Source organism: Scyliorhinus torazame, chromosome 25 (assembly GCF_047496885.1).
Source record: "Scyliorhinus torazame isolate Kashiwa2021f chromosome 25, sScyTor2.1, whole genome shotgun sequence".
Lineage (NCBI taxonomy): Eukaryota > Metazoa > Chordata > Chondrichthyes > Carcharhiniformes > Scyliorhinidae > Scyliorhinus > Scyliorhinus torazame.
In genome coordinates, this window is record NC_092731.1 from 16915837 (window position 1) to 16942412 (window position 26576).

The following is a 26576-nucleotide window of genomic DNA, read 5'->3' on the forward strand; positions in this document are numbered from 1 at the left end:
AGGTTCGAAAAAGCTTTTGCCCCTGCCGATGAACCGTGGCCCCCTTCACGTTGGTTCGTGAGAAGCGGGGCAGGGCCCGCGATGTATGCCCATCCCAAATTGCCCCTCGAGTGGGTGGCGGTGGTGAGGAAGTTTCTGGGATTGCTGTAGTCCAGTGTGGCGCTGCTACACCCACAATGGGGGGGGGGCGCTTGGGGAGGGGGGGGGGGGGCAGATCCAGGATTATGGCCCTGGTGCTGATAGGTTGGAGGGGTGGGCAAGGGGGTAGGGGGCGGGGAGGCGGGGGGGAGAGTTTCAGGACTCTGCCCCCCCCCCCCCCCCAGCCACACTGGGAGAAAGCGACTGGGTCGGAGGGGGTTAATCCTGATGAGGCTCACAGGTCTCTGAGAGAGAGAGAGAGAAAAAAAAGCTGCCTCAAGCCTCTTTTAAACCACTTCCTGTTTCTCAGAGTCTATTGAAGCAAGTTGACAGTCTTCTTTCAGGGACTCGAACAGCAGGTTGGGCTGTGTCTCCGCAGCTCTGAGCAGAGTGGGAGAGGGAAAGAAAGGGTGACTGAAAAGAGGGGGAGAGAAAGAGAGCGAAAGAAAGGAGAGAGAGGGAGGGAGAGAAAGGAAGGAAGAAAGAAAGAAAGAGAGAGAGAGAGAAAGTAGAAAGAAGGCGAAAAGAAAAAGAGTAAAGCAGTTTGGCACCTGTTCAGTGGACAAGGAGAGAGAGGGGGTGAAACTGACTGGGGAGGGGGCAGTCTGGGATGTCATTTCACCTGGGAGACATGTCACAGATCACAGACTGACTCGGGGGCCAAGCCCACTGATGCGTTCGCGGGAGCTGAGCACCTTTCTGGGGAGGAAGCAGAAGAAGAGGCAAAAAGCGGTGGGGGTGGGAGATATTCGACTGCAGGGGGCTGCACCCCTCTGGCTCAACTCGAACCGTTTGACCCGCTTGGGCCGAAGGCAAGAAGAGAGATCGTGGACCCAAGGAGGCTGGAGGCAGCAGCTCGGGAGGTGGGAATGATCCGGAATTGACAGTCGCTTATCCAGAGGGACACGCTGGTCGGATGCAGTCTGCGCTTTAAGGTCTGTATTGGAGGGTTGGGGATTGATGTTGTACCATTCACTGTGAGGGTGACTTGTGTCTAAAGCAAGTTATAGTTGAATGTGGCAGATTTCTATTCAGCCTGGGGGTTTTAATAGGTTATTATTTTTGTGTGCCTGTCTACATTTTCAATTGAGTGTCTTCAATCACCTGGATTCTGAATCCCTCCTCCCCTCTCTCCATCTCTGCCATTCTCTATCCCCCAAAGGGATGTGTGGATGCTGCCAGCCCCATGTGTAAATTAGAGGGGGGGTCTGGTTTGGTGGTGGTGGTAGTGGTGGCAGGGGACTGTTCCCTTTAACAGGGGGGGGGGGGTACAAGATGCACTCCCGAGACAGGGACAAACTTAGATTTTTGTTAAGCAGCCAGTGGCCTTAAGACTGCACGAAATCTTAACAGGAGTTGCCCATTCAGCCCTTCCAGCCTGCTCCGCCATTTAATAAGATCTAGCGCTCGCTAAGTCCACTTTCCCGCCTTCTCTCCGTAACCCTTAATGCCTGGTTAAAAACCGATCGATCGGGCAGCACGGTGGCGCAGTGGTTAGCACTGCAGCCTCACGGCGCTGAGGTCCCAGGTTCGATCCCGGCTCTGGGTCACTGTCCGTGTGGAGTTTACACATCCTCCCCGTGTCTGCGTGGGTCTCACCCCCACAACCCAAAGATGTGCAGGGTAGGTGGATTGGCCACGCTTAATTGTTCCTTAATTGGAAAAAAAATAATAATTGGGTCCTCTAAATTGATTTTTTTTTTCCAAAACGTCTCGATCTCTGCCTGGAAAATGTTCAAGTCTCGGCCTCCGCAGCTTCCTGGGGTAAAGAATTCCAAAGATTCGAGAGAATCAGTTCTTCATCAAATCCATCTTAATGAGCTCCCCCTTTATTCTGCAACTCCGCCCTCTGGTCCTACCCTGTCCCATGAGTGGAAACATCCAACATTTACCCTGTCTGACCCCCTAAGAATCTGATCTGTTTCAGTCACATCACCTCTCATTCTCCTCAACTCCGAGGTGGACAGACCCGACCTGTTTAATCTTTCCTAGTCTGGCAGTCCCTCCATCCCTGCGATCATCCCAGCAAACCTCCTCTGTAACTGCCTCCAGTGATAATATATCTTCCCTGAAATGAGGGGACCGAGACTGTACAGAGGTCAGGAAGTGAGCGAGAGGTATGTGGTGGAGTCTGATTCAATCGAGGATTTCCAAAGAGAATTAGATGATTGTCCTGAGGGGAGAGGTGTTTTCCTGGGAGTGGGATGAGGTGCGCTGGCAGAGGTTTGGTGTGAACGCGATGGGCCGAATGGCCTCCTTTCTGTGCCGTTGCTATTTCTGATTCCGTGAACCGAAGAGTGGTGGGAATGCGACGGGACTTGAGATTCAGGGACCCTGGTTCATCTTCGTTCTGGTGGTGTGATGCCAAAACTCTCCATCATAGCTGGGAGAATTTAAATTCAATTCATTGAATGCCTTTTTGGAATAGAAAGCTAGCACTGTCTCGGTAACAGAGAACGTGAAACTGCTGGATTGCCATTATAAGAACCCATCTGGTTCACTAATGCCCCCTTTAGGGAAGGAAATCTGCCGTCCTTACCCGGTCTGGCCTACACGTGACTCCAGACCTCACAGCAAGGGGGGGCCGAGCGAGACGCTCAGACTCTTACGGAAGAGTCAGTTAAGAATTCTTGCACGACATGGATGGCAGCGCCTCGAGAGCTGCTACCTTTTTCAAGCAGCAATTTGGGAGGGGCCACAAGGGCTGGTCTTGCCAGAGATGCCCACCTCCCACGGACGAAAGGGCAGCACGGTAGCACAGGTGGATACCACTGTTGCTTCACAGCGCCAGGGACCCAGGTTCGATTCCCTGCTGGGTCACTGTCTGTGCGGAGTCTCCCCGTGTGTGCGTGGGTTTCCTCCGGGTGCTCCGGTTTTCTCCCACAGTCCAAAGACGTGCAGGTTAGGTGGATTGGCCATGATAAATTGCCCTTAGTGACCAAAGAAGTTAGGAGGGGCTATTGGATTACAGGGATAGAGTGGAAGTGAGGGCTTAAGTGGGTCGATGCAGACTCGATGGGCCAAATGGCCTCCTTCTGCACTGTATGTTACATAGATTACATAGATTACATAGATTACATAGATTACATGTTCTATGAATGAAGCAAAAATATCGAAGAGCGAGATGGATAGATTTTTTTTGTTTGGATACTGAGGGAATTACGGGATATTGGGATCAGGTGGGAATGTGGAGTTGAGATGGGAGATCAGTCACGATCTTATTGAATGGGGGGGGGCAGGCTTGTGGGGCTGAATGGCACACCCCCTTCTCCTAGTTTTATTAAGAACAAAAGTGCTGGATAGGCACGGTGGCGCAGTGGTTAGCACTGCTGCCTCAGGGTGCTGAGGTCCCGGGTTTAATCCCAGCTCTGGGTCACTGTCTGTGTGGAGTTTGCACATTCTCCCCGTGTCTGCGTGGGCTTCGCACCAACAATCCAAAGATGTGCAGGGTAGGTGGATTGGCCGCGCTAAATTGCCCCTTAATTGGAAAAATGAATTGGGTACACTAAATTTTTTTTTTTTAAATGCTGGATAAACTCGGCAGGTCTGGAGCGTCTGTGGAGAGAGGAACAGAATTAATTATAGAATTAATTAATTACAGAACCTAATTTCTTCGCCTTGGTGTCTATTTAAAAAAATATTTTTATTCAAATCGGAGCATACATCAACACATAAAAAAAAAATTACAATCCCCATAATTTGACATTTTCTCCCCTTTTATCCCCCATCTCCCCCAGACCCACTGGCAACAATCAAGTCCTCAAACAGGAACATGAACGGCCTCCATCACGCCCCCCCCGGAGCCCTGAAGAGCAAATTTAATCTTCTCCAGTTTAAGGAATTCTGCAACATGAAATGAAATGAAAATCGCTTATTGTCACAAGTAGGCTTCAAATGAAGTTACTGTGAAAATCCCCTAGTCGCCACATTCCGGCGCCTGTTCGGGGAGGCGGGTACGGGAATCGAACCGTGCTGCTGGCCTGCCTTGGTCTGCTTTCAAAGCCAGCGATTTAGCCCTGTGCTAAACCAGCCCCTAAACATCCCCTAACCACCCTCGGTGGCTCCACTCCGGTAGAATTCAGTCTGGCAAAAGCCACTATGTCAGGCACACCCCCCTCCTCCCCTCCAACAGTTCCCGCAATTCCGACGCCCCTGCCCGGTGTCTCTATTGTTCCTCTCTGATTTGCTGTTAGACCATTTTTTTTTCTTCCCTTGCATTAAGGATCTGGGCATATTGGCAAAAGTCTCCTAACAAAGCATCAGGAATAAAACCAAAGGCAGGAAATCTCAGCAGGCCTGGCTGCGTCGGTGGAGAGGGAACGGGAGCTGACGTTTCGAGTCTGGATGACTCTTTGTCAAAGCTTTTTTGTCAGCCCAGCAGTTTTTGTTTCGGGTTCCAGCACCCGCGGCTATTTGCTTTCAATGGAAATAAAACCCAGGGGACAGGTTTTCAAATGGAGAAATGTGACTGTGTAAGGCATGGGGAGGGGTGGGGGGGGGTGTCAATGTTCCGTCGTGACGAGCCAGAGGTTGCCAGGTGAGTTGATGTGGGCAGTCGCCATCTTAGCAATCACACGGTGAACAGATTGTCAAGGTCATTGGCACATGGCACGCATCCCCCCCCAACACCAGAACAGGTTGGCGCGCCATTAGGGGATACGCCAGGCCCCCAACTCTAAGATGGGGATAAGATTGAGCGTTAGATGAAGCGCAAGGTGAGGATCGACGCTTTCCTTGTCAGCTTGGGTCTTGTGTGTGACTCCCTCGCGGGGACCGTGAATTGGATTGAATTTGAATTCGACTTGGTTTTTGGAGCAAGTAATGAGATGGATTAAGGGTTTGCCTTGTCCGCTCTGCGCATTGGCTTTGCAACTTTAAGGATAGGATAAAAAACAAAACAAAAATAGGCTAAAGTCCATGCAGTTCGCCTTGTACGCTCCTTGATAGCTGCAGCAATAATGGAGTTGTTGACATGTTGGAGGAGGACATTTAGGGGGAGGTGGTGGCATAGTGGTATTGTCACTGGACTAGTAACCCCCCGGCTGGGAAATATTCTGGGGACCCAGATTCGAAGCTCGCCACTCCAGATGTTTATTAATGACCATGAAACGATTGTCGTAAAAACCCATCCGGCTCACTCATGCCCCTTTAGGGAAGGAAATCTTCCTTACCTGGTCTGGCCTACCTGTGACTCCAGACCCACATCGAATGTGGTTGGCTCTTAACTAACCCCCTCAAGGGCAATTAGGGATGGGCAACAAATGCTGGCCCAGCCCAGCGATGGCCACGTCCCATGAACGCATTTTTTTAAAAACGAAATTCACCTGTTCAAATCTGTCCCAACTTGCAATGAGATCTCAGCTGATCCATGACCCAATACCCCTGACTATATCTGATCAGCAACAACAATCTCTCAATCGCCGATTTGAGAATTAACAACTGACCCAGCATCAATTGCTTGTGGATGGGATTCCCAGACTCCGACCACCGAAATTAAAATTGAGGCACCTGTTTCCACAGATTTAAGTTTAGAAATTGGCCCCCTTCGCATAGGGGTTCACCTGCTCATGGGTAGCTCAGGAGGTTGTGGGTTCAAGCCCCAGCTCAGCCACCGAAAGAAAATCAAGGCCGACGCTCCCGGTACGGTGCCGAGGGTGTGCTGCACGGTCAGGGGTGCAGATTCGTGGGTGGAACTTTAAATGGGAGCCCCCCCCCCATCTGTTCCCTCAGGTGGATATAATGGATTCCATGCTCCGATTGTTTAACAGCAGAGAGGAATTGTCCTGGGTATCTATCCCTGAATCAGCATCACTGGAAACATTACTGAAATGGTCATTGCTGATTGTCGGATCTTGCTGTGCGCAAATTGGCTGCCGTGCTTCCTACGTTACAGCACCATTATCTGGGTCACTTATCATAGAATAGATTCCCTACAGTGCAGAAGGAGGCCATTCAGCCCATCGAGCATGCACCAACCTTCTGAAAGAGCGCCCCTACCTAGGCCCACTCCTCCGCCCTATCCCCGTAACCCCACCGAGCCTTTGGACACTTGAGGGGCAATTTAGCGCAGCCAATCCACCTAACCTGCACATCTTTGGACTGTGGGAGGAAACCTGAGCACCCGGAGGCAACCCACGCAGAGACGGGGAGATCGTGCAGACTCCGCACAGACAGTGACCCAGCGGGGAATCGAACCTGGGACCCTGGAAGTGTGAGGCAGCGATGCTAACCGCTGTGCCACCCGTGACCTGGCTTTGCCCTGGCCTGGAGTCGCAAAGTAAGTAAAAATGGCAGCAAATTACTACATTAACGATAACTGGGTAACGTCACCACCTATCAAACCACTGGTGCCAGCCCCTATGGGCACATTGCCGACCATGGAACCCCGTTGGTTTGGTCCATGATGGTGCTTGGCAAAGTATGACAGTGTTTTGTCGTACCCATCTACAATCTGGCCTACCAGGGAGCTCTCCTGCCTTACCTCCCGCCATCAGGGATGTTGAAAGGAGGCGCAGGCACGGTGGCGCAGTGGTTAGCACAGCTGCCTCACGGCGCTGAGGTCCCAGGTTCAATCCCGGCCCTGGGTCACTGTCCGTGTGGAGTTTGCACATTCTCCCCGTGTCTGCGTGGGTTTCACCCCCACAACCCAAAGATGTGCTGGTTAGGTGGATTGGCCACGCTAAATTGCCCCTTAATTGGAGAAAAAAAAATAATTGGATACTCTAAATTTATTTGGGAAAAAAAGGAATATTGAAAGGATTTATAGCCTGATAATCAACTTGTCCGGCCACATTGTGAACACACCTTCAATGGCCATGGAGTCCTGAAGTGGGACTTGAACCCAGATCTTCTGCGCTGCAGGGCATCCCAAGTAGTGATTGTAATGATATGTATATAGTCAGGTTAGTGAAGGGTTAATAATTACAAATTACCAATCGTGGTAATATAACAGTGATCACAAATGGTGTACACTCGAGAGATGGCAACAACTATAATCTACACAGAGGCCCTCACTGGGTCTAATTCACTTGTATTTTTTCGTGTTTAATAACACAGGCATATTGCACGCTCGAACGAAGCTGCAATGGAGGAAAAATGACGAGAGAGACAATTATTAACCAACCAGTACAGTTTGAAAGAAGGTAAAGGAACAAGAGAGCCTTTTTTTTTACAAATGAAAGTCATTTGCATCCTTGGCTTCTAATCAGAGACATCGAATACAAAAACAAGGAAGTTATTCAAAACCTTTCTAAATCACTGCTTAGTCCAATTCTGAGTAACAGGCTTTCGAAAAGAATTCGGGCCTGGGAGAGAGGACAGCCAGGCCAGATTTACCAGTGCTGTTGGCCATGGTAAGGCTAGCAATCTAGACAATCATCTTAAGTTTACTTGGCTGCTGTTAACAGTGATTAGGTTGGGCCAAAAACAGACTTCCCGTTATCTGAATTGATACAACGCTGCAAAACTGAACCTGTCACAAACGTTTTTTGATCATGTCTCTTGGGAACAAGCGATAGATTACTGTTAAAGTGCAGTGGCCATTGTTACATAGGTGCATTGTGCACAGCAAGATCCCGCAAATGAGCAGCTCGCACACCGATGGGACCTCCTCATGTTTATCATCGCGACGAGGCCTCCAGCGGATGCAGCGCGCTCCCGTATCTGAAGGGGTTGTGTGCTAGCTTTCCTCGGAGTGGGGGCTTGAGACCACGCGGCCTTCCGCAACAGAGGCTGGAGAGCGCGACCGTCTCGAGGCGGTTGACGCCAAGACCTACACGGGCGGGCAACGTGCACGCCAATGCACTGACCATGGCACGGGAGTAGGACAAGGCCCCTCGAGCCAGCTCCGTCCGTTAATAGGCTCGCCGTTGACGCTCTACCCCAACTCCACTTTCCTGCCTTCTCCCCATATCTCCTGATTTCCTCAGTACATCTCAGACTTGAACAGGCCCTGGTGACCTGAGCGGGGCGGAGAATTTCGAAGACTGGCAACTCTTGGAGTGAAGAAATTTCTCCTCGCCTCAGTCCCGAATATCTGACCCACTATCCAGAACGTGAGGATAATCCTTCCCATCTACACAGACCCATGCAGCGTGTCAGAATTCACCCGATAGGGCTACAAAACCTTGACTTGTAGAGTGCACACGTCCCACACTTTTAACTTGGGCAAGTGACTCACTTGTACAAGGGAGCAAACGATGCCCCAGCAATAAGATTCCACCAGGACTTGTTTCCCTGCTGCCTTCCTCGTTCAGACTTTGAGAGTCGGGATTGACTCTTTAATCTTTTCGTTTGGGACTAAATCGCTTGCATCTGGGCAATGCCTCGGGGTGAGGGCAGCTTAAAGGGAAGGATTTTCAGCACACTGTGTTTGCTCCTGTGTGCAGGAGCCCAAGCTCCCTTGCTTCAGGGAGGGCCACAAGGGCAAACTTTAAATCCCTGCACAAACGATATATATACACTTCCTGGTAGCCCCCCTACCGGGTCCTCCCTGGTCAATGACTTACTGGCCGACCCTCTATACTCAGGGTAATTAAGATCCCTGCCCCTAATGGGGGAGCACATTGATGCAACCATCAATTCACACAAGACAGAGAGTTGAAGTGAACAGTGGCTTTAATCAACTAGAACAATGCCTGCCTGCGACTGACCTGCACTGAGAGCCGCCTACAGGGCAGCAGCTCTATATACCTCCCCTCAAGGGGGCGGAGCCAGGGGCGGAGCCCACAAGGGCACCAACATGATACAAGCGGTGTAGTACAATACAATGGTCCATAGGTGGAGCCCACAAGGGCTACAACATAGTACAATGTAATACAGTGGTGAATGGTTACCATAATACGTTCACCACACACATACTCCGCAAGAGCTCGGGAAGGCAAGCATTCCCACTATGTCCCGTGCAGGGTTGGTCCCCTGGGGGTTCGTGTGTGGCGGAGGGGTTTATCCCCTACGAGGCTGGGTCTGGGTTTTCCAAATAGTTACCCTGGAGTTCGAAGTGTTCTTCTCTCCTCTAACTATCGGGGGAGAACCATCCAAAGTTAGCAACTTAAATAGCTTCTGTCAGATGGTTCCCAGCCCAGTCCAGAGGAACTTAGCACTTCTGGGCAATTGCCGGGCAAACATCCTGGAGGAATTTAGGAACCCCCCTAAATGTGACACTGGGGATCCAGGATGTTATGGGCCCGATATCTCCTAGCTCGGTGTCATACTGCTCAGCACTGAGAGCCACCTACAGAGCAGCTGCTCTATATACCTCCCCTCAAGGGGGAGGAGCCAGGGGCGGAGCCCACAAGGGCACCAACATGATACAAGCGGTGTAATACAATACAATGGTCCATAGGTGGAGCCCACAAGGGCAACAACATAGTACAATACAATGCTTTGACAAAGAGTCATCGGACTCGAAACGTTAGCTCTTTTCTCTCCCTACAGATGCTGCCAGACTTGCTGAGATTTTCCAGCATTTTCTGTTTCGTTTTGGTGTCATACCTGTTTTATATCGCTCCTGCGAAGCTTTGTGTGGTGTTTATCTAGCACATCAAAGGTGCTATATAAATATAAATTGTTTTATTTCAATTCCTTCAGGTTGCCAATTCCCTCCTGCACCTTTTATAATACTTAGGCTGGCATAGTGGTATTGTCACCAGACTAGCAACCTGGCTTGGGTCACTGTCTGTGTGGAGTCTGCACATCCTCCCCGTGTGTGCGTGGGTTTCCTCCGGGTGCTCCGGTCTCCTCCCACAGTCCAAAGATGTGCAGGTTAGGTGGATTGGCCATGATAAATTGCCCTTAGTGTTCAAAATTGCCCTTAGTGTTGGGTGGGGTTACTGAGTTATGGGGATAGGGTGGCGGTGAAGGACACATAGTTCTTTTCGATGCCCCGGGATCCCTGCCAACCTCCCGGACAATAATCTTCCGCCTTTAAGGACTCCAGAGGAATCCTGGAAGTTTGGCAACCACCCCTGGTCCGAAGCCCCGTCCCATCTCAGGGAAAGGTGAGATGGAGGGAATCGAGGGAAGGCCGCGACTTTCAGCGTCGGTTCCGGGAGGGGGGGCATTCCTTCCCTCAAAAAAATAAAAAGGGATGAAGGTATCTTGAGATATTGCAAAGAAGGTTGCGGGAGCACTCAACGGAGTCCGGCCGCGAGCGCATTAACGTTTCGATGTCGGTGATCTGAATCAGGATATTGTTGCTGAGGTAACGGGTCCCAAGCATGTTGTGGAGACTGGTAAAGCGGGAGTGAAGGAAGGAGGGAATTTAAAGGAAGGAGGGCACAGGAGTGATTAAGTGACAAAAGAGGCGAAAGCGCAAAGGCGAAAAAGAAAAAGGGAGCGATACTGAGGAAGTGAGGAAACAAAAGACGGGTCTTTAGGAGGTGTAAGTGAATACACCACAATTATCACCTTGCTTGTGGATTGGGTGACTCCCAACCAGCGTCAGACCTCCTCAAAGAAGACCACACCCTGAGCCCTGAATATAAAAGGGAATATCTTAAGTTGCATTTTATATTCCTTATAAACGTAACGGGCCCTTGGAAGCCGTGAGGGCCTCCCCACTCCGACCTGAGTTAAAATTGCCGTTGGGTCCTGGTGACACATCGAGCCCTGTTGCGCGCGCGTAAGGAAGGACCCCGTCGGCTTTTGGGCGGTTACCCTTGTTGCCTGTGAGTGGGATCATTGGCGGGTAAGTGACCCTTGCAATTTTGACCACCCCGCGCCCCCCCGAATGAAAGAATTGGTGCTGGTGAAAGCTGTGGTTTTGGAGGATTTGATAACAGAAAGTGACTCCTGGTGTTTGGAAGGCGTCAGACTTGTATGAAGATTGTGGCCTAGACCATCGGGTCTCTGGTGTGTCCCCCTGTTATGAAAGTTCCATGAATCCTCAGTAGCACACCACAAGCTGTATTAATGTATTTGACCATGGGATGTGAGTATTGATGGCCTGGCCAGCATTTAGTGCCTTAACTCTTCAGGTGGTGGAATGGGTGTCGATCGAGCGGGGCTGCTTTGTCCTGGACCCTGTTGAGCTTCTCGAGTGTTGTTGGAGCTGCGCTCATCCAGGCAAGTGGAGAGTATTCCATCACACTCCTGACTTGTGCCTTGTTGATGTTGGCCAGGCTTTGGGGAGTCTGGAAGTGAGTTACTGGCCACACAATTCCTAGCTTCTAATCTGTTTTGGCAGCCACGGTATTAGATTTAGATCTATTGTCACGTGTACAGTGAATAGTATTGTTCAGGGCACCGCCCAGACAGATCGCTCCGTACATGAAAAACATAGGCCATACAATAGATACACAATGTAAATACACCGACATCAGGTGAAGCACACAGAGTGCAGTGCTACACAGCACAGGAGATGTGTGGAGAGATCAGTTCAGTCCATAAGAGGGTCATTCAGGAGTCTGGTAACAGCGGGGAAGAAGCTGTTTTTGAATCTGTTCGTGCGTGTTCTCAGACTTTTCTATCTCCTGCCCGAGGGAAGAGGTTGGAAGAGTGAGTAAGCCGGGTGGGAGGGGTCTTTGATTATGCTGCCCGCTTTCCCCAGGCAGCGGCAGGTGTAGACGGAGTCAGTGGATTCACCTGATGGACTGGGCTGTGTTCATGACTCTGTAGTTTTTTACGGTCTTGGGACGAGCAGTTGCCATACCAGGCTGTGATGCTTCCTATGGTGCATCTGTAAAAATTGGTAAGAGTCAATGTGGACATGTTGAATTTCCTTAATTTCCTGAGGAAGTATAGGCGCTGTTGTGCTTTTTTGGTCATAGCGTCGACGTGGGTGGACTGCGGTGATATACGTCATTGTAAATACACAAGGGGTTAATGTGAACACACTACACCTAGCTAGACACCAGAGGGAGCACCAGAGACATCATGACACACAGACATTCAACCAATAGGTCAGCAAGATAGGACACGACCAATGGGCAGTCACGACACACCCAGACACTACCACAGGGGGGCATTACACCAACCCATATAAAAGGACACAGCACATATGCTCAGTCTCTTTCCAGTGGAGACACTTAGTGAGTACAGACAGGGTTGATTGAAACACATCACACCCACCACGTGGATTGTAGCAGACTGGTTAGTTAGTCTGAGTAGCTACAGCAGGATTAACAGGAGAGTCGAATCCAAGTAGGAGAAGCGTTAACAGTTTAATGAATGTGTTAAAGCTATCTCCAAGTCTGAACCTTCCTTTGTCAGAGTGCACATCAGGGAAGCAGCTTATGCTGCGTCAAGAGCATAACAAAACATGGTACCAAGGAGCGTCGACATGGGTGGACCAGGACAGATTTTTGGTAATGTGTACACCTAGAATTTGAAGCTGTCGACCATCTCCACCTTGGCCCCGTTGCTGCAGACAGGGGTGTGTATGACACTATTATATTAATATGGTTGGTCCAGTTACATTTCTGATCAATAGTACCCCTCAAGATGTTGGTGGGGTTAGGGAGGAGGGAATTCAGTGAAGGTAATGCTAGGGTTTTATCTATTTACAATTGCACGAATACGTTTGATATCATGAGGCTCAGTTCATAGAATCCCTACAGTGCAGAAGGAGGCCATTCGGCCCATTGAGTGTGAACCAACCCTCTGAAACAACACCCTACCTAGGCCCACTCTCTCACCTTTTGCCCATAACCCTGTAACCCCAGCTAGCCTGTGGACGCTAGGGGGCAATTTATCATGGCCAATCCACCTAACCGGCTAATCTTTGGGTGGTGGGAGGATACTGGAGCACACGGAGGAAACCCGCGCAGACACGGGGAGAAAGTGCAAACTCCACACAGACAGTGACCCGAGGTCGGAATCGAACCCGGGTCCCTTGCCGCTGTGAAGCAGCAGTGCTAACCACTGTGCCACCGTGCCGTTGCTAGCACTCTTGCCTTTAACGTACAAGGTACCTAGTTCAAGATCCAACTTCATGTCTTGAGCACAACGATCAGGGCTGACACTCCAGTGCAGTACTGAATGAGTACCCTAGGAGGTGCTGTCTTTCAGAGGAAGCACTAAACCGAGGTCCCACCTACCTGTTCGGGTGGATGAGAAAGATCCCACGGCCACCGTTTCAAAGAAGAACGGTTGGGGTGGGTGGGTGGGGGTTGGATGAATTCTGCCTGGTAAAATGGCCGATATTTATTCTTCAATCAACAACACAAAAAAAAAATGATCTGCGGTCCATGGGCGCGATTCAACTAATTGTGAACCAAGTCCCATAGCCAGCACGTTTAGCATTGTATACGGGGCATCAGCAGGGAATACGCAGCCGAGGCCGTACCTAGCCCCGTTTGTACACTGAGGAGCTCCGCTCGACGGAACTATGGGAGGCCCATGCCCCCCCCCCCCCGCTACCCTGCAACGCCCACACATCCCTGGCCCGATCGCACGCAAAAAATGCCAGCTTGGCACCTTGGCAGTGCCAACCTGGCAGTGCCCATGCCAGCTCACAGTGCCACCTGGGCACCTTGACAGTGCCAAACTGGCACCCCGGTGGCACCAGCTGTGCCAGGCTACCACCCTGAACAAAAGGGAAAGCATCTGGGGGTCTCTGATCCCCTGGGAGACCTCCCACGAGTGCCATTCTGGAGACCAGTACCAAACAGCACTCACCCGAGGTCTACGCGGCGAAGCGGATCGATCCCAACGCCTCGGGTACCTCCGGAATCTGCACAGTGAAGTGAGACTAGCTGTCTTGCTCTAATATGCAGATTTTCCAAAAAGTGATGCCGCCCGTTCCTGCCCACAGTGGGCGGGATTTTCATTGCAACGTCTCGCGAGATTGCGTTAGATCTCACGAGGCGTTGTGAGCTGGGTAGATCCCGGGAGCGGGGTCGGTCCCGGGAGCGGGATCTCCCGTCTTTTCGCGGCCACACTGTGCCACGGCGAGCTGACTATCAGGCGATGTAATTGGATGGCGCCCCACATGTCACTGCTGTTTTGGGGATCTTGCAGTGCACAGGCTGGCTGCCACCTTTTTCCGGCGTTGCAACAGCGAATACAAGCTTATCAAGAATCTACCTGGCTCCGCCTTAAAAACTCTGCATCCACTGCCTTTTGAGGAAGGGATCCACGGCGCTCTGAAAGAAAACAGATTCTCCTCAACTCTGCCCAAAATGGGCGACCCCTTATTTTTAAACAGTGTGATGCACTACCAATTTCCACAAACACGAGAGTAGTGGAACAATTGAGGCTTTATTGAGCAAAGATATTGTGCCTCCTGTAGCTGGAACCAGAATGGCTGCAGCACCGGCAAGCACACACATTTATACTCCGCCTACTGGGCGGAGCCAACAGGCAGGGATTTACCCATCTACCTCTATTATACGTGTCTTACCTTAATACATATAATACTGCTAGTGGTGACTACCACACAGTGACCCCCCCCTCAGTTCTAGATTCTCCCACAAGAGGAAACATCCTCTCCATATCTTCTCCTGTCCATACCCCTCAGGATCTGAAAGGTTTCGATCAATGTTCCAAACTCCAGCAGACACGAGCCTAACCTTTCCTCCTAAGAGGACCCGCCCATTCCAGGTATGAGTCTGGTAAACCTTCTCTGGACTTCTTCCAACACATTTCCATCCTTCCTTAGCGAAGGAGACCGATACTGTGCACGGTGCTCCAGATGTGGCCACACCCGTCCCCGGTACAACTGGAATCTTAAGCTCCCTACTTTTGTACACAAGCTTTATTTTTCAAAACAAATTCTTCCAGTTTTTTAATAGTACTTCCTGAATGTGAAGCTTGGGCGGTTGAACTCACTGCGCGCGATCTTGTGGAAAGCCCCCAACAGCCCATTTAATCAGCGCTAAATCCGTTCTGGCAAGTTTGTGGGCTGCCCTGTGGTGTTCAATCAAATGCCTGCGGAGCAGTTCCAGTGCAAGATGCCCGGGGGAAAATTCTCAACTTTGCAGGAACCTACCCTGAGGAATTTTCCCCAGCTTCCGACATTTAAATTATAAGTAACAAACCCCGCGAGGGATTGGATGTCTCCAAACTGACCAAGCAGCTCAACCTGATTGGAGACCTCCGTAAAAACAAAAAATTGACAAGTACTTTTGGTAACTGAGAGGGCGAGCGGTTGTGGAACAGGGATTTATTTTAAACGGCAGTAGCTCTCCACAATTCAGTCCCCGTTGGGACAACTCACAACTGCGGGCCCTTCTGGGCTGACCTTGTTGTGCTCTGCTTCTTCATGTAGCATGAGCTGCTTCCTTGATGTATACTCTGACAAAGAAAGGTTCAGACTTGGAGACAGGTTTAACACATTTATCGAACAGTTAACAATTCTCCTACTTGAGTTCGACTCTCCTGCTAATCTTGCTATAGTAACTCAGTCTAACTAACCAGTCTGCTCTAAGCCACGTGGTGGGTGTGATGCTTCTGATCTGCCCCTGTCCTTCTCTCTGAGTGTCGCCTATGGAAAGAGAAAGAGCATGTCCTGTCCTTTTAAATGGGTTGGCCCCTTGTGGTAGTGTCATCTCTGGGTGTCTTGACTGTCCATTGGTCGTGTCCTATTCTATGTGTTCATTAGCTGTATGTCTGCGTGTCATAATGTCCCTGGTGCTCCCTCTAGTGTTTACTTAGTCTTAGTGTATTTACAGTGATGCATATCACCACAGGCCTGCCCGGCGAACTCCAGCTGGGTAGGCCGCTGCCCCCTACCCCAGAAGCTCGTACTTCACGAGTTCCCACGGGGAGATCCACACTGGTTTCCCAGTGGCCTGCATTGGGGTTACTACAGGGGCGACAGTTTTTGACACAGGTTAGCAAAGATGGATTCCAAGTTCCCCAAAGGATTTGATCATTTTTTGATCCCTGGAAGTTTGTGACTGAACGGGCGACCCAAACGCGATCGAACAGAGACGGCTTCAGTACTTCAGGAGAAATGCCCGCTGTTTATTCATTTAGCTTTGCAATAGTTATCAAAATTGAGCTCCAGTTTCAATAAAGAGAGAAACCAAATGTTGCGGTTAGTCCCACAGTGGCACTTTACTCCTCGCTGGTATCATTCATGTTCAGAAGCCGGGTCGATACCCTCTTTGGGGCCTTACTCACCAGTTGTGCAATCAGAGAACGTCCACTGTGCAGAAGGAGGCCATTCGGGCCCTTGGAGTCCATGCTGGTCCACAGTTCTAACGTGTACCACATTGCCCCTCGGCCTTTCCCTGTTGTCCGGCACGTTTACTGACCCCCACCCGCAAATTCAGGTGTTCATTAAATCTCCTCTTGAATCTGCCTCCCCCTTCAGACTGTCCATCCCAGGCAACAGGGCTTTAAAAACAAAGTCTCTCCTCGGAGTGGAGGAGGCCATTGGTTCCTTCATCTTCCTGCCAGCACTTTGCAATAAGAACTTTCTTCTATTACCCTTTCACGGGGTGTGGGTATCGCTGGCTAGGCCGGGCAATTATTGCCCATCCCTAAATGCCCCTTGAAAAGGTGGTGGTGAGCCGCCTTCCTGAACCGCTGCAGTCCCTGTACCAATCCCACAATCACCCCCCCACCCACCATTTCTCATGGAGTTTTACAGCACAGAAAGAGGCCTATCGTGTCTGTGCCGGCCGTCATTCCCCGATATATTCTAATCCCATTTCCCAGCACTTGGTCCGTAGCCTTGGGTGCTGGGGCATTTCCAATGCTTCTTAAATGTTGTGAGGGTTCCCGCCTCTACCACCCTTTCAGGCAGCAAGTTCCACACTCCCACCTCATCTGAAAAAGCTTTTCCTCAAAGCCCCTCTAAATCTCTCACCACTTACCTTCAATCTATGCCCCAGGTTATTGACCCCTCTACTAAGGGGACAAATTCCTTCCTATATACCGTATCTGTGTCCCTCATAATTTTTTCATCTCAATCAGGCACCCACCTCAGCCTTCTCTGCTCCAAGCAAAACAACCCCAGCCTCTCTCCAGCCCAGGCAACAGCCTGGTGAACCCCCTTCGCCATTTCTCCTGTAGGGCGGCACAGTGGTTAGCACTGCTGCCTCACAGCGCCAGGGACCCGGGTTCTATTCCGGCCACGGGTGACTATCTGTGCGGAGTCTGTACTTTCCCCACCTGTGCTTGCGTGGGTTTCCTCCGGGTACTCCGGTTTCCTCCCACAATCCAAAGATGTGCGGGTTTGGTGGGGTTACGGGGATGGGGAGGGGGAGTGGGCTCGGGTGGGGTGCTCTTTCAGAGGGTCTGTGCAGACTCGCAAAGGGCAGCCCCCCCCACCCCCCCCTCTGCCCCTGAAGACAGTGACTCCGTGTGCATTGTGGTCACTCTCTGCACGGCAGGCCAAAGCCAGTGTCTGATCGAGCTACGGGGGCATCACAGCCGTGCAGCCACCCCGCCCTCGGTCGCACGTCCGCCTCTTAATCAGCGGTCACAGGACAGTGGCTGGGAGCTGCACGCCTAGTTGTCTCTTTTCTCCTGGCCCTGTTATTCTGTAATCCTGTGGGGTGCGGGCATCACTGGCAAAGCTGGCAGGCGGCGGTGACGGGCTGCCTTCTCGAACCACGGCAGTCCGGGTGGGTGAAGAAGCTGATGCCGCGCCGTCAGGGAGGGAGTTCCAATCTTTGACTCCATGACGAGCAAAGGTCAGGGCGTTTTGGTGCCCAGATCGGGATGGTGTGTGAATCTGAAGTGGACCCAAAGGTCTGCAGGGACAGAATTTAATGCCCCCCCCTCCCCAAAGTATGTTTGATGGTGGGTGGGGGGGTAATTTAATTGGGCGGGTAGATAACCCCTAGAGATCCCACCCCCTCGTGGCCTCTGTCCTGATTAAGTCAGGAAGGCAGTCCATGAGCCAACTGGGGCCTACATGGGCCTCATCCCGCCACCACTTGTATTCGACCGGCAGTGGCCAACGCCCCCTCCTTGATGGCGCTATCGAGCAATGCACAGACGCCGGCCTCTGATTGGCAGCTCTCAGGGGGCGGGAATTGCACCGTGTGGGTCCTTGACCTGAGTGAAGGCCGGCCTCTGGCTGCCCGAGAGACACATGACCCGACGGGTCTTCTGCTAATGAGGAGATGCAGGTATCGCTGGCCCTTCAGTCGAAGCTCGAGACCCCTGTCACCTCCATTACACTCTGCCCAGTGTTCCCATGTACCTGATGCCCTTGTTCTTGTAGACGGAACAGCTCCGTGCAGACCGGGAATTTAATTTTGATATTTATTCGCTAGATTTACCGAGCAAAGAGTGTAACGTGCCACCCACAGATTTGAACAGGACTTTAAGTACCGCTCCTGATTGTAACAGGGGTAAAGAGCCAGGTCTAACAGGACTTGTAAAGATGGTTTTGAGCGTTTAATGCAGACAACCGTACTGTGTATTTGGGATACTGCAGCTATTTGGTCGCTCAAAAGCAGAATATGGTCTGAATAACCAACAATCTTTACACAGACCAAAATTAATATTAAACTTATCTCGTGTCCCCATTAATCCTAATCTTGTTTTGTGGCTGATATTTTTCCCTATTTTTTGTTCTGTGAAGTGACTTGCATAGTCTTAAAAACCGGAAGAATTTTCCACCTTATGCCCAATGTTCAGCACTTCCAGTACAGCACGGGGTTATATACAGAGTAAAGCTCCCGCTACACTGTCCCCCATCAAACACTCGCAGGACAGGTACAGCAAGGGGTTAGATACGGAGTAAAGCTCCCTCTACACTGTCCCCATCAAACACACCCAGGACAGGTACAGCACGGGGATAGATACAGAGTAAAGCTCCCTCTACACTGTCTCCATCAAACACTCCCAGGACAGGTACAGCACGGGGATAGATACAGAGTAAAGCTCCCTCTACACTGTCCCCATCAAACACTCCCAGGACAGGTACAGCACGGGGATAGATACAGAGTAAAGCTCCCTCTACACTGTCTCCATCAAACACTCCCAGGACAGGTACATCACGGGGTTATATACAGAGTAAAGCTCCCGCTACACTCCCCATCAAACACTCCCAGGACAGGTACAGCAAGGGATTAGATACGGAGTAAAGCTCCCTCTACACTGTCCCCATCAAACACTCCCAGGACAGGTACAGCACGGGGTTAGATACAGAGTAAAGCTCCCGCTACACTGTCCCCATCAAACACACCCAGGACAGGTACAGCACGGGGTTAGATACAGAGTAAAGCTCCCGCTACACTGTCCCCATCAAACACTCCCAGGACAGGTACAGCACGGGGTTAGATACAGAGTAAAGCTCCCTCTAAACTGTGCCCATCAAACACTCCCAGGACAGGTACAGCACGGGGTTAGATACAGAGTAAAGCTCCCTCTACACTGTCCCCATCAAACACTCCCAGGACAGGTACAGCACGGGGATAGATACAGAGTAAAGCTCCCTCTACACTGTCCCCATCAAACACTCCCAGGACAGGTACAGCACGGGGTTAGATACAGAGTAAAGCTCCCTCTACACTGTCCCCATCAAACACTCCCAGGACAGGTACAGCACGGGGTTAGATACAGAGTAAAGCTCCCTTTACACTGTCCCCATCAAACCCTCCCAGGACAGGTACAGCACGGGGTTCGATACAGAGTAAAGCTCCCTCTACACTGTCCCCATCAAACACTCCCAGGACAGGTACAGCACGGGGTTAGACACAGAGTAAAGCTCCCTCTACACTGTCCCCATCAAACACTCCCAGGACAGGTACAGCACGGTGTTAGATACAGAGTAAAGCTCCCTCTACACTGTCCCCATCAAACACTCCCAGGACAGGTACAGCACGGGGTTGGATACAGAGTAAAGCTCCCTCTACACTGTCCCCATCAAACACTCCCAGGACAGGGACAGCACGGGGTTCGATACAGAGTAAAGCTCCCTCTACACTGTCCCCATCAAACACTCCCAGGACAGGTACACCACGGGGTTAGATACAGAGTAAAGCTCCCTCGACACTGTCCCCATCAAACACTCCCAGGACAGGGACAGCACGGGGTTCGATACAGAGTAAAGCTCCCTCTACACTGTCCCCATCAAACACTCCCAGGACAGGTACAGCACGGTGTTAGATACAGAGTAAAGCTCCCTCTACACTGTCCCCATCAAACACTCCCAGGACAGGTACAGCACGGGGTTAGATACAGAGTAAAGCTCCCTCTACACTTTCCCCATCAAACTCTCCCAGGACAGGTACATCACGGGGTTGGATACAGAGTAAAGCTCCCTCTACACTGTCCCCATCAAACACACCCAGGACAGGTACAGCACGGGGTTAGATACAGAGTAAAGCTCCCTCTACACTGTCCCCATCAAACACTCCCAGGACAGGAACAGCACAGGGATAGATACAGAGTAAAACTCCTTCTACACTGTCCCCATCAAACTCTCCCAGGACAGGTACAGCACGGGGTTAGATACAGAGTAAAGCTCCCTCTACACAGTCCCCATCAAACACTCCCAGGACAGGTACAGCACGGGGTTAGATACAGAGTAAAGCTCCCTCTACACTGTCCCCATCAAACACTCCCAGGACAGGTACAGCACGGGGTTGGATACAGAGTAAAGCTCCCTCTACACTGTCCCCAACAAACACTCCCAGGACAGGTACAGCACGGGGTTAGATACAGCGTAAAGCTCCCTCTACACTGTCCCCATCAAACACTCCCAGGACAGGTACAGCATGGGTTAGATACAGAGTAAAGCTCCCTCTACACTGTCCCCCATCAAACCCTCCCAGGACAGGTACAGCACGGGGTTAGATACAGAGTAAAGCTCCCTCTACACTGTCCCCATCAAACTCTCCCAGGACAGGTACAGCACGGGGTTAGATACAGAGTAAAGCTCCCTCTACACTGTCCCCATCAAACACTCCCAGGACAGGTACAGCACGGGGTTAGATACAGAGTAAAGCTCCCTCTACTCTGTCCCCATCAAACACTCCCAGGACAGGTACAGCGCGGGGTTAGATACAGAGTAAAGCTCCCTCTACACTGTCCTCATCAAACACTCCCAGGACAGGGACAGCACGGGGTTCGATACAGAGTAAAGCTCCCTCTACACTGTCCCCATCAAACACTCCCAGGACAGGTACAGCACGAGGTTGGATACAGAGTAAAGCTCCCTCTACACTGTCCCCAACAAACACTCCCAGGACAGGTACAGCACTGGGTTAGATACAGAGTAAAGCTCCCTCTACACTGTCCCCATCAAACACTCCCAGGACAGGGACAGCACGGGGTTCGATACAGAGTCAAGCTCCCTCTACACTGTCCCCATCAAACACTCCAGGGCAGGTACAGCACGGGGTTAGATACAGAGTAAAGCTCCCTCTACACTTTCCCCATCAAACTCTCCCAGGACAGGTACATCACGGGGTTGGATACAGAGTAAAGCTCCCTCTACACTGTCCCCATCAAACAGTCCCAGGACGGGAACAGCACAGGGATAGATACAGAGTAAAACTCCTTCTACACTGTCCCCATCAAACACTCCCAGGACAGGTACAGCACAGGGTTAGATACAGAGTAAAGCTCCCTCTACACTGTCCCCATCAACACTCCCAGGACAGGTACAGCACGGGGCTAGATACAGAGTAAAGCTCCCTCTACACTGTCCCCATCAAACACTCCCAGGACAGGTACAGCACGGGGTTAGATACAGAGTAAAGCTCCCTCTACACTGTCCCCCATCAAACCCTCACAGGACAGGTACAGCACGGGGTTAGATACAGAGTAAAGCTCCCTCTACACTGTCCCCATCAAACTCTCCCAGGACAGGTACAGCACGGGGTTAGATACAGAGTAAAGCTCCCTCTACACTGTCCCCGTCAAACACTCCCAGGACAGGTACAGCACGGGGTTAGATACAGAGTAAAGCTCCCTCTACACTGTCCCCATCAAACACTCCCAGGACGGGTACAGCACGGGGTTAGATACAGAGTAAAGCTCTCTCTCCACTGTCCCCATCAAACACTCCCAGGACAGGTACAGCACGGGGTTAGATACAGAGTAAAGCTCCCTCTACACTGTCCCCATCAAACACTCCCAGGACAGGGACAGCATGGGGTTAGATACAGAGTAAAGCTCCCTCCACACTGTCCCCATCAAACACACCCAGGACAGGTACAGCACGGGGTCAGATACAGAGTAAAGCTCCCTCCACACTGTCCCCATCAAATACCCCCAGGACGGGTACAGCACGGGGTTAGATACAGAGTAAAGCTCCCTCTACACTGTCCCCATCAAACACTCCCAGGACAGGAACAGCACAGGGATAGATACAGAGTAAAACTCCTTCTACACTGTCCCCATCAAACACTCCCAGGACAGGTACAGCACGGGGTTAGATACAGAGTAAAGCTCCCTCTACACTGTCCCCATCAAACACCCCCAGGACGGGTACAGCACGGGGTTAGATACAGAGTAAAGCTCCCTCTACACTGTCCCCATCAAACACTCCCAGGACTGGTACAGCACGGGGTTAGATACAGAGTAAAGCTCCCTCCACACTGTCCCCATCAAACACTCCCAGGACAGGTACAGCACGGGGTTAGATACAGAGTAAAGCTCCCTCTACACTGTCCCCATCAAACACTCCCAGGACAGGTACAGCACGGGGTTAGATACAGAGGAAAGCTCCCTCTACACTGTCCCCATCAAACACTCCCAGGACAGGTACAGCCCAGGGTTAGATACAGAGGAAAGCTCCCTCTACACTGTCCCCATCAAACACTCCCAGGACAGGTACAGCACGGGGTTAGATACAGAGTAAAGCTCCCTCTACACAGTCCCCATCAAACTCTCCCCGGACAGGTACAGCACGGGGTTAGATATAGAGTAAAGCTCCCTCTACACTGTCCCCATCAAACACTCCCAGGACAGGCACAGCACGGGGTTAGATACAGAGTAAAGCTCCCTCTACACTGTCCCCATCAAACACTCCCAGGACAGGTACAGCACGGGGTTAGATACAGAGTAAAGCTCTCTCTCCACTGTCCCCATCAAACACTCCCAGGACAGGTACAGCACGGGGTCAGATACAGAGTAAAGCTCCCTCTACACTGTCCCCATCAAACACTCCCAGGACAGGGACAGCATGGGGTTAGATACAGAGTAAAGCTCCCTCCACACTGTCCCCATCAAACACACCCAGGACAGGTACAGCACGGGATCAGATACAGAGTAAAGCTCCCTCCACACTGTCCCCATCAAACACTCCCAGGACAGGTACAGCACGGGGTTAGATACAGAGTAAAGCTCCCTCTACACTGTCCCCATCAAACACTCCCAGGACAGGTACAGCACGGGGTTAGATACAGAGGAAAGCTCCCTCTACACTGTCCCCATCAAACACTCCCAGGACGGGTACAGCCCAGGGTTAGATACAGAGGAAAGCTCCCTCTACACTGTCCCCATCAAACACTCCCAGGACAGGTACAGCACGGGGTTAGATACAGAGTAAAGCTCCCTCTACACTGTCCCCATCAAACACTCCCAGGACTGGTACAGCACGGGGTTAGATACAGAGTAAAGCTCCCTCTACACAGTCCCCATCAAACACTCCCAGGACAGGTACAGCACGGGGTTAGATACAGAGTAAAGCTCCCTCTACACTGTCCCCATCACACTCGCAGGACAGGTACAGCACGGGGTTAGATACAGAGGAAAGCTCCCCCTACACTGTCCCCCATCAAACATTCCCAGGACTTGTACAGCACGGGGTTAGATACAGAGTAAAGCTCTCTCTACACTGTCCCCATCAAACACTCCCAGGACAGGTACAGCACGGGGTTCGATATAGAGTAAAGCTCCCTCTACACAGTCCCCATCAATCACTCCCAGGACAAGTACAGCACGGGGTTAGATACAGAGTAAAGCTCGCTCTACACTGTCCCCATCAAACACTCCCAGGACAGGTACAGCACAGGGTTAGATACAGAGTAAAGCTCCCTCTACGCAGCCCCCATCAAACACACCCAGGACAGGCACAGCACGGGGTTAGATACAGAGTAAAGCTCGCTCTACACTGTCCCCATCAAACACTCCCAGGACAGGCACAGCACGGGGTTAGATACAGAGTAAAGCTCGCTCTACACTGTCCCCATCAAACACTCCCAGGACAGGTACAGCACGGGGTTAGATACAGAGTAAAGCTCCCTCTACACTGTCCTCATCAAACTCTCCCAGGACAGGTACAGCACGGGGTTAGATATAGAGTAAAGCTCCCTCTACACTGTCCCCATCAAACACTCCCAGGACAGGCACAGCACGGGGTTAGATACAGAGTAAAGCTCCCTCTACACTGTCCCCATCAAACACTCCCAGGACAGGTACAGCACGTGGTTAGATACAGAGTAAAGCTCTCTCTCCACTGTCCCCATCAAACACTCCCAGGACAGGTACAGCACGGGGTCGGATACAGAGTAAACGTCCCTCTACACTGTCCCCATCAAACACTCCCAGGACAGGTACAGCACGGGGTCAGATACAGAGTAAAGCTCCCTCTACACTGTCCCCATCAAACACTCCCAGGACAGGGACAGCATGGGGTTAGATACAGAGTAAAGCTCCCTCTACACTGTCCCCATCAAACACACCCAGGACAGGTACAGCACGGGGTCAGATACAGAGTAAAGCTCCCTCCACACTGTCCCCATCAAATACCCCCAGGACGGGTACAGCACGGGGTTAGATACAGAGTAAAGCTCCCTCTACACTGTCCCCATCAAACACTCCCAGGACAGGAAAAGCACAGGGATAGATACAGAGTAAAACTCCTTCTACACTGTCCCCATCAAACACTCCCAGGACAGGTACAGCACGGGGTTAGATACAGAGTAAAGCTCCCTCTACACTGTCCCCATCAAACACCCCCAGGACGGGTACAGCACGGGGTTAGATACAGAGTAAAGCTCCCTCTACACTGTCCCCATCAAACACTCCCAGGACTGGTACAGCACGGGGTTAGATACAGAGTAAAGCTCCCTCCACACTGTCCCCATCAAACACTCCCAGATTAGGTACAGCACGGGGTTAGATACAGAGTAAAGCTCCCTCTACACTGTCCCCATCAAACACTCCCAGGACAGGTACAGCACAGGGTTAGATACAGAGTAAAGCTCCCTCTACGCAGCCCCCATCAAACACTCCCAGGACAGGTACAGCACGGGGTTAGATACAGAGTAAAGCTCCCTCTACACTGTCCCCATCAAAGACTCCCAGGACAGGCACAGCACGGGGTTAGATACAGAGTAAAGCTCCCTCTACACTGTCCCCATCAAACACTCCCAGGACAGGTACAGCACGGGGTCAGATACAGAGTAAAGATCCCTCCACACTGTCCCCATCAAACACTCCCAGGACAGGTACAGCACGGGGTCGGATACAGAGTAAAGGTCCCTCTACACTGTCCCCATCAAACACTCCCAGGACAGGGACAGCATGGGGTTAGATACAGAGTAAAGCTCCCTCTACGCTGTCCCCATCAAACACTCCCAGGACAGGTACAGCACGGGGTTAGATACAGAGTAAAGCTCCCTCTACACTGTCCCCATCAAACAGTCCCAGGACAGGTACAGCACGGGGTTAGATACAGAGTAAAGCTCCCCCTACACAGTCCCCATCAATCACTCCCAGGACAGGTACAGCACGGGGTTAGATACAGAGTAAAGCTCGCTCTACACTGTCCCCATCAAACACTCCCAGGACAGGTACAGCACAGGGTTAGATACAGAGTAAAGCTCCCTCTACGCAGCCCCCATCAAACACTCCCAGGACAGGCACAGCACGGGGTTAGATACAGAGTAAAGCTCGCTCTACACTGTCCCCATCAAACACTCCCAGGACAGGTACAGCACGTGGTTAGATACAGAGTAAAGCTCGCTCTACACTGTCCCCATCAAACACTCCCAGGACAGGTACAGCACAGGGTTAGATACAGAGTAAAGCTCCCTCTCCGCAGCCCCCATCAAACACTCCCAGGACAGGCACAGCACGGGGTTAGATACAGAGTAAAGCTCGCTCTACACTGTCCCCATCAAACACTCCCAGGACAGGTACAGCACGTGGTTAGATACAGAGTAAAGCTCGCTCTACACTGTCCCCATCAAACACTCCCAGGACAGGTACAGCACGGAGTTAGATACACAGTAAAGCTCCCTCTACACTGTGCCATCCAATAATACTAACTGAGTAGCCCCAGGTGTGACGATGATATTGCTTCAACCTTTTGAACAAATTTTAGTAGAATACGCCTTACACACACACACAGACACAGGGAACGGTATTTAGCTGGTGTGTATCTACTGAACAAACCTCAGCCGCACAAGTCAGCTACCAAGCAAATCCAGCACTTTGACGATCATTTACGTACTAGCTGTTTTTTTCTTCACATTTTACTAGACATTCAGTTAAAGTTTGTACGTGAGCACTGTGTGAAATTAAGTATTGGGATCACTGGCTGATCGAGGGTTACTGTTTCCCAGTGTAATGCCTTG

At 51.3% G+C, this 26576-nt stretch overlaps 1 protein-coding gene across 2 annotated transcripts in view; it reads left to right on the plus strand.

Annotated features, from left to right (window-relative positions):
- The first annotated feature begins 488 nt into the window (after positions 1-488).
- The window catches only part of LOC140402364 (G-protein coupled receptor 4-like), a 76741-nt gene continuing 50653 nt past the window's right edge, over positions 489-26576 (plus strand). The window contains exons 1-2 of one of the 2 annotated variants that reach the window (XM_072490097.1): positions 489-1073; positions 7195-7280. The gene's annotated coding sequence lies outside the window, so the exon portion shown is untranslated. The remainder of the gene's footprint in view (positions 1074-7194; positions 7281-26576) is intronic. The other variant, XM_072490096.1, reaches the window with a different exon arrangement.